The 11625-nt window shown below is 40.7% G+C and overlaps 1 pseudogene; it reads left to right on the forward strand.

Moving 5' to 3' along the window:
* The first annotated feature begins 10005 nt into the window (after positions 1-10005).
* LOC117360645 lies at positions 10006-10379 on the forward strand (annotated as a pseudogene).
* The last annotated feature ends 1246 nt before the right edge of the window (positions 10380-11625 follow it).

Genomic DNA, 11625 nt, shown 5'->3' on the forward strand with positions numbered 1-11625 from the left:
AAACATTTTTTTTTAATGTCCGTTAACAATCTGGCCTGGCAGTTTCTGCTTTGCTGACTGAGGAAGGACTATAATAGATCAATCATTTGGATCTCAGTGTTTGCAACTTCCTTACATCAGAGACTAGCAAATGTGGAGGAAGCATAACAGGAAGAGAAAAGAAGAATGGCACTCTCTCTGACTAGCCTACAAAATGAAAAGCATGCGCAGAATGTTTGTGTGACTTAAGCTATAGTTGATATTGACACAACATGAAGTGAATAAACTATTTAAACTGTGCTGATCAGTAATGGGACTGCTGAGTGCCTAAATCCACTATAGGAAGATTCACATGATTCATTGGTGCCAATTATCATAACCTGTTGGTTGGGCTGAGTTTGCACAGAGTAGGCCTTGGAGGAACAAACATTTACATAGGTACATAAAAAAGAAAAATAAACACTCTGTACTTGAAGCATTTTAATAATAGCTAACCAATAATGAGTCAAACGTAAGCAGTAAACTGGTAAGCAAGACATTAACCAGTGTTAAGACCTGTTGTTGCCCCAAATTTAAAATGATATCATTGTAAAAACTTGCTGCATAAGATATTTTGAGGACAACTGAATAACAAAAAATGCATTTTTGTTGGAAAGCATGAAGCAAGAAGTGGTTAGCATGAAGATTTTTGGTAAATGGGAAAAGCAACACATAAAAAAGAAAAAAAAAAAAAAAAGATTGAAAAACATTTAACCAGAAACAAGGATTTTTTGACCATGTTTAAATTTGTTTTAATAGTGTGTTGAAGTGGTCTGCTTTATTTAATTAGCAATACAAACAAAAATATAGTAGCAAAGGACAACTATGATCAAAAGACCACTATATAAGCTTATTTTAAAAAAAAAAAAAAACCAGTGGAGAAAAAAGAGACTTCAGATAACCAATTCGCTCCTCGTCTCAGTACATACCAGTCCTGTAATGAAGCATAGCACAGTCAGTGGTCTGTCAAAAAAACTGCACAAAAATCACTATCTTCAATATATTCAATATATTTAAACTTTGTGAAAAGGGATCTTGCCTTCTGGCCTCTTGGCCCTGAGATAATTTTTTTTATTTATTCAATTCAATTTTTCTATACCGTTCTCCCAGCCCTGATATGAAGCTTACACTAGTCGTATTGGAGTCCTTTTTCCACAGCTTCATTTTTCCTATTTCTAAAAACACAGAGGACCCATTTAAAATAGGTTATCCACTGGCTTATTAGCCACATAACATTTTATTCATCACAAAAGCTTGACTTAGTCATGAAGATTGGCTGATTTAGGCTTTCCTGCTAAATAAAGTCAGATGCACAGCCAGCTCCAAAGTTGGAATTCAGCCCACATTGCAATGCATGTGGTTCAGAAACATGCCCATGGCAGAATGCATATCTAGCACATTATGTTCAGATCATAGCTTGAAATAGAAATGTTTAATCCGTGACTCAAAAATGCCAATGAAAATGAACTGTTGCTTCCACATCAGCACTAGCGCTTCACATCTGCCAAAATTGCTGACAAGCATAAATGATTAAGTATGTTAAAATATTCAGCACAAAACATTTTTCCTATGTTACAAAAATGATACTGCGTTTCCATCTTATAAACTTTCTCCTGAGCAAACCTCAAAATTTTGCATAACTGAGACCAGAGATAGTACTTGGTTCTTACATTAAAAGAGAAATTGGAATTGTCAAACAAAAATTTAGCATTATGCCTAATGCTCATTCAGAGCTTAACCAGGGGTGACTCATGAGGGATATGAAGGGATGCGAGGCCATATGCAGACTTATTGTCAGACCTCATTTCCATATGCCAGTAGGGGCTGAAAAGCAGGGTCATGTATGAAAAATACAATCAATTGTTAGCCCTGGATTTACCAAATAGTTCCTTGTGGTTCTTGCCAAGCACTTCTCAGGCCCTGCCAGCCAATGGACATGCACCGCTATATAATCACCCACCGAACACACCAACTGGGTTCCCACTTGAATCTGGGATAGTATCCTGCTTCACAAGTTATTTCCCTATAGTTTTCCATGGATAATGAGACACTACATAACCCAGAGATCACACAGTTCCTAGAAACTGATGTGTTTTCGTGGTACTGTATATGGACTCCTGAAGAAGGCTAAGATTGCTGAAACACAGCCCATGTTGGGTTCTTATTTTAGAGCGCACACTGTCTACAATCAAGTACAGCTGCCAAGTAATCTTTTTGATTTTCAATAAATGTTTTATTATTCATTTTGTGTATTTTGAGACTTTTTACATTCCTGTATTAATCTGGGTACTGTTTGGTTTTTATTCCACTGTGTTTTTTTTGCATCCTTGTTGGTGTGGAACTTTTGCTCCCCTCCCCCCCCCCCCCGGGTTTTTTTTTTAAATCTATTGTGGCAGGTAGGCACCTGCCATGGTTAAAAGTCAAGCTTTGAGGCCACAACAAACTAAAAACAAGCCTCTGCTAAAAGCAGGAAACAGAACTTTAAAGCAGCTGGAAGAAAAGGAAGGGATTCAGAAAATACAGAAACCCGAAATTCAGGTGGGAAGGGCTCCCCAAACTAACTCCTTTGGGAGGATCCTTAAACAACTTGGGCCAATCAGAGTCTCAGGCCCCTCTCCGGTGCATCCCAAGCTGTGAAGATTATATACAGTCAACCTCTCCAGTAGTTATATTAGGGGAAGTAATAATATACCCCCCCCCCCCTTTTACAAAACCGTAGTGCAGTTTTTAAACACTGGCCATGGCAATAGCTCTGATGCTCATAGAATTCCTATGAGCATTGGAGCTGTTACCGCCCCAGCCAGTGCTAAAAAACATGCTATGGTTTTGTAAAAGGGGGGTTATAGTCGTAAGCAAACACACACTGGCTTTTACAAAGCTGCGGTAGAGGTTTCTACCACTGGCCAGCGAGGTACATGCTCCAAAGCTCATAGAATTCATATGAGCGTCAGAGCATTTACTTCTCTGGCCACATGACATTTTGTGGTTTTTCTTTAGCCAATAAGAAGGCACGTGCATCAACCATCAGGATAAGAATGAGAAAAAAAAGCCAAATAAAAACATACTGTACCTGTAAAATGAAAATGTTCTGGCTTTCTATTGAGTCATGTTATCCGAGGGTTATTTATCTAAATGTATCCTTATCTATATGCACCCTTAGCAGAAGACCAGGTTATCATTTGATATTACCTCATCCCATAAAAGTATAATCTGGGATGATTTAAGTAAGTAAAAGAAACAGATGTAGATCTATCAATAGAATTTAATTGAAATTTTTCATTCAAATATATAACAAAATAAACAAATATTTTTTGTGTAAAAACCCTCAGTCACAGGGAGGAGACTATATGCCTGGGATCTGTTCAGAGAGATCCCTGAGAGAGAGGAAAACTTCTGATTAGACATCAGCTGAGTTCAGAGCTGTGGGAAAAGGACTGATGTCTGTAAGTGCTTGGCTGAGGTAAGGCAAGCTAACTTTCTTTAAAGTGTGAGGCAAATTAAAAAAGTATTTTGTTCATATGAGACTGTGTTGTTCCTAAGCTCTTCCCTCCAGCACATGTGCTTCCTTATCACAGTCCCATATTACCTTGCACAAGAAAAGCTTTGATTAAGATGAGAACTTCCAGATATATACAGATGAAATCCCCCGTGGTGGTGGGTTTCTGGAAGCTTGAAAAGAAGTATTTATGAACAGTGGATTTAAAACCAGCAGTTATCTTCCACCTGTGTTACAAACTAAAGACGGGTGGTTAAAAGAGCATATGGAAGAGGTAGAGAGAGGGCAGACAGTAGATGAAAGGAAGAGAATGATGAGAAGATGAGAAAAGCAGAAACCAGACAACAAAGGTAGAAACAAATTTCTATTTGTTTTATTTATTTATTTATTTTTGCTTTATTCTGTTTATTGGACTAATTTTAACACTTTTTTTTTTTTTTTTTTTTTACTAATTCAGAGACCATAACTCCTTTCCTCAGGGCAAGACAAGGATACTGTAACAGCAGTATGGTTTACTGACCTGAAGAAAGAGGTTTTAACCTCTGAAAGCTAATTGAGAAATGTATTAGTCCAATAAAATGATGGGCACTAAATTTTCTTCCTGCCATGCCCCTTGCCTCCTACCCAAATGCAAAATATAAATTGGTGGGCTTCCCAAAGCCCTGCCAGTTGAAGATCTCTTCCTCTAGGAAGGAAGGGGGGATTTGTTCAGAGATGTTTGGAGGTTGCATAGAAGAAAAACTGTACACTATCACTGGTATGATAATCTTTGCTGTTTGTTTTGAATTTAAAATAAAAGAAATAAAGTGGAAATAAAGAGGTAAATAAGAAAATGGGTAAATAAATGGGGGCAGGGCAGGTGAGCAGGGCATGGGGGGAGGGTTTGGGTAGGGTAGGGGGTGGGGAGCATGGGGCCCAGTGGACTTGTGTGCTTAAGGGCCCTCGACAAATTAATCCTGCCCTGGGGCTGTTAACTGGAACCTCAGTGGAGAGCTACCACAGAGGCTCCCTCTCCAAGGAGGGGGAGGCTACCGGAGTGCAGATATATAAAATTAAAAAAACTGTCAGTAGAAATCTATAATAGATTCCAGACTATAACCAATGTAAAACTTTATTTATACTTTTCTGAAAGTCTGTCTGATAGCTTTTTTTTTTTTTTTAAATATAATAATAATAATGCCTGACCACATAGGAGCCAACTTTTTAAAATTATTGGGGGTGCTAAACTCAATGGCAATTGCCTCTCCTCAGATACAGTCAAGGAATTTGTTCAATATTTGGGGTACTCAAGCACCCGCAGCATGCACAGAGCTGGCTCCTATGCCTGACCATATGACTGTGCCTAAAACTCCATCTGAATGCAATACCTGTGAATCTAGTATACAGTATATCTAAAGATTTCCTTTTTATGACTGACTAATCTTTTTCTAATGATTTATAGTAGCCTGAGGATTTTCAAGTAGAGTTAAATAAACTGTGCCAAAGCCATCATTTTATCAGGTTTGTATTTGATTCATGTGTCTAACTAATATACAGTAATGTGATTTATATGCATATAATTGTTTAATCTCCTTATCACTCCCCTTTTACAAAGCCACGGTATTGGCTGCTGCCCGGCAAATGCTCCAACACCCATTAAATCCCTATGGACATTGGAGCGATTACCACAGCAGCAGTCGCTACTGAAGTGTTGTAAAAGAAGCCCCAAATGCTTCCTCCAAAATACAAGACTAGTTATCTTTTCCAAATTTTACCATATTTGATACCAAGAGAAACACCATGGAATGAAGTGACATGAATATATACATATAGGTCTTCTTTCACCCTCTGGAAACTTAAATCCATTAAAGCATACTTTGTTAACTCTGCCTTCAGAATCTTGGTACAATCCCTCGTATTAAGTCAACTCGACTACTGTAACATCGCCTACTTAGCAATCCCCCAAAAGAATATGCGACGATTACAACTAATGCAAAACACTGCGGTCAGACTAATCTTCGGTCTAAAGAAGTTCGATCACGTGACGCCATACTTCAAACAGCTACACTGGCTGCCGATGGAAGCTCGTGTAAAGTTTAAGTTTGCCTGCCTCTGTTTTAAAGTTTTCTACGGTCTATCCCCTAAATACATCACTGACCTATTCTCCTTCTCAGCCAACAAACACAAGAGAAGCTCCCACTCGCACTTCGTTTCTCCCCCGGTTAGAGGATGCAAACTAATAAAACACCATGAGCATATTCTCTCACATCAGGCTGCCCTATGGGGTAAAGACCTAGAACAACTCCTATTGCCCACCACTTATGAGGTATTCAGGAAACGCCTCAAAACTCACCTATTCCTGAAATACCTAGACAGCTGACCCACTTCCCTCCTTCCCCTCTCTTGCCCTTTCTCCCCATTGTTCCCACATCCCTTAAGTTAACTCAACTTGTACGTCAACTCAACTTGTACCCCACTAATCTTCTGTAAACTGCATAGAACTTAACGGTATTGCGGTATATAAACTGTTATTATTATTATTATTATTAAGCTGTGGTAGAGTTTTCTACCATGGTCCGGGTTGCTAAATGCTCTAACGCTTATGGGAATTCTATAAGTGTCGGATCATTAAGCACTCCAGGCTGAGATAGAAACCTCTGCCATGGCTTAGTAAAAAAAAAAAAAAAAAAAAAGGGGGGGGGGGGTGGGGGGAGGATAGTGAGGAAATGAGTCTAAATGTGAGAGAAAATATTATAATCAAATAAAAATATAAAGGAAAGATATAAAAATTACAAAAGTGCAGCAAAACATGAACTAATACAAACTAAAACATGTGGAGTTAAATCCGCAAATGTCTTTATAAGTAAAGGAAAGACAGTGGTAATTGAGCAGGTTAATAAAAAGCCTACTGAGAAATGAGGAGCAAGATAATGGCAGACTAGGGACCATATTCCAAAGGATTACAGTACAATAGAAAATGTCCTACAATGGATGGAAGTAGTAGAAACAGCTTTGAAGAAAAGTGTGGAAATTTGATTATGGATAATATATTTAATAATAAAATGAATTTGCATTGTAAAATTGAAATTTTGGAGAATGTAGATTGGCACTGAACATTGCTGTTGATAAATTTTCCAAAGTTGCCTGCTGTAACTCCTCTTTCTATATTTTGTAAATATATGCTGGAATTTTCTTAAAATACCTGAGCAATCAGGTCCATCTGTTGTGAAAGTTTGTTTACCATCTTCTGTCAAGAAAAAAAATTCAGGTCAAGATTTAGCCCTTGAGTTGGATGTTTCTGTAGATATTTTTGGCTCCATAAACTGACCATGAATGCTGTGCTTGGATAGGGAAAGGTATTGAAACATCCTCTTTGTAATCCTTAATCTCAGTTTAGGAATTGTAATATTTAGGTATTTTCTGATATTGTTCACACTACCTACAAAATAACAAGCCAGTTTTTACTTTTGTGACTGTAATGATGTATGCGTTTATACATGTGTGTGTGTGTGTGGGGGGGGGGGTTTGTTCTCTGCCCCACTAAATAATATTTATTGGCTAGAACCAGGTCAGGAACCAGAAGCCTCTGGGAGGCTGTAAGCGGCTCTTCTCTTTCTCTATGTTCTCCATTATCTCAGTAAGTCAAGCAACTACAAGGTTTTTTTCTGAACTAACTTTACTTAAAGCAAGACTTTTCAGGCAACTAATAATATAGCAGAGGCAGATACGATACCAGGGGGAAATAAGTGGCAACACTATTTATTTACAAGGATGCAGCTCGGTTACCTCCTGCAGTCAGCAGTAAACCCAGAAATCCAAGCCAGGGCTGTATCTGACCACCAGCACTGAATTTCAAGGCTATTTCCATTTATGTTTAACATAGCTGGCCAAGCCAATATTCATCAGCTGGCCATCTAAGGGCTCCTTTTACTAAGCTGTGCTAGCAGTTTTAGCACGCGCTAGATGCTAACACCTCCATTGGGCTGGCGTTGTTTTTTGGCATGTAGCGTGGGGTTAGCGTGCAAGGCAACGTAGCATGCACTAAAAATGCTAGCATACCTTAGTAAAAGTCATAGTGGCCACAGATAAGACTTGGGATCCATTAGCGGAATTTGTAAAAACTGATTGAACAAATAAGTCTTTGATTCCTAATTGATCTTCACACACATACAGGGAGGGTGGGAGGGATGGGGGAGGGAATGTACTTTATATTATTACTAGCTGATGTCCCGGCGTTGCAAGGGTATTTAATTATAGCAATAACATTGTAAATGGATTCAAATAAAGATACTTTATAGTGGGTGAATGAAATTATTTTTTTACAGCTTTATAAAAAGTACAATATTCAAATTATAATGTGAAATATTTGACAAAATGAATACAATACAACTAACACAAAACTTGATTATAAACAACATTTTTAGTTTCACCTCCAGTAGGAAGAACATATAAATTCTTGGGTGAAGAGACCCCCAGAACATATCACCCCAGGTAGTGAGGGATCTGCATACCAAGTTTCGTTCAAATCGGTCAAGCCGTTTTTGATTTACTGTGAGAATGGCAGCTGTTTACATTTTTTCCATTGACATGAATGGGTGAAATCTGATATTCTGTTTGTAGCTCCGCCCACATGTGCAGGTGGGCCGCGAGACCCCCAGAACATATCACCCCAGGTAGTGAGGGATCTGCATACCAAGTTTCGTTCAAATCAGTCAAGCCGTTTTTGAATTACTGTGAGAATGGCAGCTTTTTACTTTTTTTCCATTGACATGAATGGGTGAAATCTGATATTCTGTTTGTAGCTCCGCCCACGTGTGCAGGTGGGCCGCGAGACCCCCAGAACATATCACCCCAGGTAGTGAGGGATCTGCATTCCAAGTTTCGTTAAAATCGGTCAAGCCATTTTTGAATTACTGTGAGAATGGCAGCTTTTTACTGTTTTTCCATTGACATGAATGGGTGAAATCTGATGTTCTGTTTGTAGCTCCGCCCACGTGTGCAGGTGGGCCGCGAGACCCCCAGAACATATCACCCCAGGTAGTTGGAATTACTGTGAGAATGGCAGCTTTTTACATTTTTCCATTGACATCAATGGGTGAAATCTGATATTCTGTTTGTAGCTCCGCCCACGTGTGCAGGTGGGCCGCGAGACCCCCAGAACATATCAGTCCAGGTAGTGAGGGATCTGCATACCAAGGTTCGTTCAAATCGGTCAAGCCGTTTTTGAATTACTGTGAGAATGACAGCTTTTTACTTTTTTTCCATTGACATGAATGGGTGAAATCTGATGTTCTCTTTGTAGCTCCGCCCACGTGTGCAGGTGGGCCGCGAGACCCCCAGAACATATCACCCCAGGTAGTGAGGGATCTGCATACCAAGTTTCGTTCAAATCGGTCAAGCCGTTTTTGAATTACTGTGAGAATGACAGCTTTTTACTTTTTTTCCATTGACATGAATGGGTGAAATCTGATGTTCTCTTTGTAGCTCCACCCACGTGTGCAGGTGGGCCGCGAGACCCCCAGAACATATCACCCCAGGTAGTTGGAATTACTGTGAGAATGGTAGCTTTTTACATTTTTTCCATTGACATGAATGGGTGAAATCTGATTTTCTGTTTGTAGCTCCGCCCACGTGTGCAGGTGGGCCGCGAGACCCCCAGAACATATCACCCCAGGTAGTGAGGGATCTGCATACCAAGGTTCGTTCAAATCGGGCAAGCCGTTTTTGAATTACTGTGAGAATGGCAGCTTTTTACATTTTTTCCATTGACATGAATGGGTGAAATCTGATGTTCTGTTTGTAGCTCCGCCCACGTGTGCAGGTGGGCCGCGAGACCCCCAGAACATATCACCCCAGGTAGTGAGGGATCTGCATACCAAGTTTCGTTCAAATCGGTTAAGCCGTTTTTGCGTGATCGCGGCACATACACACACACACATACATACACACATACATACCTCCGATTTTATATATATATAGATTTGTTTGGATGTAAGTGCTGATTATTGTATTAATTGATTATATGTTCTTTGTACTTTTGTATTTGATTTGAAAATTAATAAAAAATTACAAAAGAAAAAAAAAAAGACCTCTTTTTTATGTGAGTCTATCTGGCCGCTAGACTTAACTGGTTAGCCAATGAATATTGACACTGATCAGCTATGTCATACAATATAGCCAGTGACTGGGATATTCTGCAGGAAACAGCCAGCTATCTTCCGCTGAATATCAGTGGTTAGCCAGCTGTTCCTGACTGGCTAAATACCACTGAATATGAGGTGGAAGGTCTTTGAATGTAAATACTATTACCTTTTGGATTAGATAAAGTCCAACTTTCCATTCTTAGGAAGATGCCTATTACTGGGTAGCAGAGCAGTGCAGTTCAATACAATCCAACATATAGTTAGGTGACAGCTGCAATAAGACTCAAAGGCTCTGGGGGTTTACTAGGTACAGGCAAAGGGGCTCTTCCTGTCTGGCCGACATCTTGCAGGAGAGGCGGTGGTTGCACCATGCCACCCATAGATGACAAGAAGAAGAAAGATGCAGGCAAGTCCGCCAAGAAGGACAAAGACCCTGTGAACAAATCCGGTGGAAAAGCAAAAAAGAAGTGGTCCATGGGAAAAGATGGACAAACTAAACAACCTGATTCTCTTTGGCAAAGCTACATATGACAAACTGTGTAAAGAAGTTCCAAACTACAAGCTCATAACACCTGTTGATGGTCTCAGAGAGGCTGAAAATCAGGGGTTCTCTAGCCAGAGCTGCTTTTCAGGAGCTGCTTAACAAAGGGCTAATTAAACTAGTATCCAAGCACTGGGTCCAGGTGATTTACACAAGAAACATCAAAGGAGGAGATGCCCCTGCTAGCACAGAGGAAGCATGAAGAGGTTTTCTACTGGCGTTCATGGAAATATTTTTTGTAAACATGAGAAAATAAAAAAACAGAAATGGCTCTGAGTCTTTTATGGAGTTATTTCAATGAAGGTTCCACTAGATGTTAGTGATTCCTCAAAAACTCTATGGGGCTCATAATCGAAAGAGAAAAACATCCAAAAACCGGCCTAAGTTGGCACTTGGACGAACATTTCTCAAAAACGTCCAAGTGTCGATAATAAAAATGGGTTTTGGACGTATTTCTAAACGACCTAAGCCTTCATAGTGCCGCTGAATGACCAAAGCTAAACGGGGCGTTTTGGGAGGCGTGTTGAGGGCGGGAGTTGGGTGGGACGTGGGCGGGCTTAGACTTAGTCGTACAGCATGTATAACCGAAAGTTTTACAACAGAGCCTAGACGGAACTTGGACGTTGTGACTTAGACCATTGTTCTTCAACCGCTGGTCCATGGACCGATACCAGTCCGCAAGAAATTTCTGCCGGTCTGCGGAGGGCCGGCAAGATTGCTGCTCCTGCTAAACCCGACAGGAAATCTTCTTTCCGATGTCAATTCTGACGTTGGAGAGGACGTTCTGGGCCAGCCAATTGCTGCCTGGCTGGCCCAGAACGTCCTCTCCGACGTCAGAATTGACGTCGGAAAGAAGATTTCCTGTCGGGTTTAGCAGCAGCAGCAGGGCAGTAAGAGCAGGGGAAAGGAAGGAGGAAGGCTTTTTTTTTTTTGCAGGCAAGAAGGGAAGGAGGTAGTCTGGCAAGCAGGCTGGCTTTGGCCAGGGAGGGAGGGAGAGAGGTGGACAGGCAGACAAGCTGGCTTCGGAGGTGGGGGTGGGACAAAGTGTGGAAGGCAGTGAGAGGGACATAGGAAGGAGGCACTGGGGGCACTAAAGACATGGTAAGGATGCACTGGGGGCACTAAAGACAGGAAGGGGCACTAAGGACATGGGAAGGAGGTACGGGGGCACTAAGGACATGGGAATGAGGCACTGGAGGCACTAAGGACATGGGAAGGAGGCACTGGGGGCACTAAAGGCATGGGAAGGAGGCACTGGGGGCACTAAAGACATAGGAAGGGGCACTAAGGACTTGGGAAGAAGGCACTGGGGGCACTAAAGACATGGGAAGAAAAGAGGGAGGGATTAGAAAGGGACAATTGTTGGGCCTGAGTGCAGAAAGAAAGAAATGAAAGGATACACAGACAGAAGGAAATGCAACCAGAGACTCATGAAATCACCAGACAGC

The sequence above is a fragment of the Geotrypetes seraphini genome, chromosome 5 (genome assembly GCF_902459505.1).
Source record: "Geotrypetes seraphini chromosome 5, aGeoSer1.1, whole genome shotgun sequence".
NCBI classification, from domain to species: Eukaryota; Metazoa; Chordata; class Amphibia; order Gymnophiona; family Dermophiidae; genus Geotrypetes; species Geotrypetes seraphini.